We start from the raw sequence: 2,001 nt of genomic DNA, 5'->3' as shown, positions 1-2,001 counted from the left end.
CTACACCCATGTTTTTAATTCAATTTGTGATACATTTCTAGGAATTACTTAGCCGTTTGAATTCGTACTAGTTTGTCATTTGTAATTAAATGTAAAATCCATGTGACAGACATTTTTTCAAAGTAGCTTTAAAATGCAATGCATCCGCGATAGGGATATGCCAACAGCTTTTGCAATATCACGATTCGAATGTGTATCTGTCATCACTATTAATTATTTCCCTGACTTATGAGACATTTGCCCAGCTTGTTACAGTCACAGGTCGGCCAGAATTTGCTGTATTTTTGAAGGACTTTGTACCAGTCAAAAATGTCTTACCGTCTTCAGAGCCAATAACCTTCGCCAATTCATCATTGAATGACCTGGTTTTGAACAAACTTTTAAACAAGGTCTAATTTCTTTGATATTCTTAACCCGTCTCCAACCATTTTTACAACAATGGTTAAAGACAATTGAAATGACGTTAAGTTCAAAATTATGTGGACCTGAAGACTCGTGTTTTTACTGTACGAAATGTGTTAAATAGAGCTATCCAAATGAAATATTATTGGCGAATAATATGTTTTATATCCTCATTGTATCGCTAATCCTATTTTTAGAAATTCTAATTATAGTTTCAATTTTTATGATAATTTTTGGCTAAGTCGTTGATCTTGTACCTATTTATGAATGTCTGTGCTTGTGCCTTGTTATAAGCCAATGAAATCAAGTATTCTGATCACGTGAATATCACTTTTGTTTTCATTTAAATGTGATAAGGACGTGTTTTTGTAACTTAAGCTATTGGTTGCTTTGTAAAAGTCAACCAACCACCATCCCCATCTAACCGTCGAAATTTTTTTATACTTTTAAAAGTCATGATAGACTGTGCCAATATCAGAAATTCATGCTAATGTTTACATTGTGTGCATCATGGTTGTCATTATCTATGCAGAACTGTGCACAGTATATGCCACCATAATTTTTACATTTTTATATTAAGAGAGATCACCCTGCCATTGTTGTTTACTAAATATAAATATATATATATATATAAATATATATGCTACTTCTTGTAATAGAACCTTATTTGACTCTGTTTTATTTAGGCAATAGTTTTCGATCTGTAGTGTTACCTACTTCCTTATTCCGGAAATATTCTATCTGCACTGTTTGTATTTTTTATTTTATGTTTGACCCACATGTTCCGGATAAGTTGTACAGTGTACATGCAACGGGTAGCCAAGCAGGGCTGCATTTTTATTTTCACATACCCATTTGTTTGACAAGCATTGGAACACAATGGAGTGAGTAAAATTTGTAATATGTCTAATTTCTATGAATGAATATATATGTTTTCTGATTTACAAGGCGCTATTTTTTTGCAGGTTTTGACTTTGTTTATTGTGCCACCAGTGTGCTATTTTAGAATCTCTCTATTGCAATGTTTAGTGTATTTAAGCTTAATCAGGTTCATCATTAGACTTAACATTTTTTAACTTTTTATAGTAATCAGATTAAACACATTGACAGAAAAATGTAGGAAGAATTCAGTGCATTATGACAAGTATACATGTGTATTAGGCTGTTTATTTACATTCAGAAACCGCGCGAAAATGTAGTGCAAATGGCATGTTGTAAAATGTGGATTTTCCTTATCAAATAGATCAGGTTCATTTGTTTCACACCAAAAGAGTCAAATATCTAGTCATGCAATCTGTCTTGTATTGCACAATACATCTGTACTGTTTTAGTTGTATTTTTGTATCTTAATGAATGCTTTGTTATGTTTTCAGATTTAACCACACTCACGTCAATAAAGGTTAAACTACTGCAATAGATCTTGATGTGTAGGTCTTAGGCAGCATGGCATAAAAATGACTAAACATTGTTCTATTTTGCGGGCTTGGATTTCATGCAAGCTAGTTTCATAAGATTGTGTCAATTTACGCAGATATCATTTTAATCATTTCTGTAGTATCAAACAAATGTAGATGGCAAACAATAACAAGAAATTAGATT

The sequence above is a fragment of the Crassostrea angulata genome, chromosome 10 (genome assembly GCF_025612915.1).
Source record: "Crassostrea angulata isolate pt1a10 chromosome 10, ASM2561291v2, whole genome shotgun sequence".
NCBI lineage: Eukaryota > Metazoa > Mollusca > Bivalvia > Ostreida > Ostreidae > Magallana > Magallana angulata.
This window is presented reverse-complemented; position numbering follows the sequence as displayed.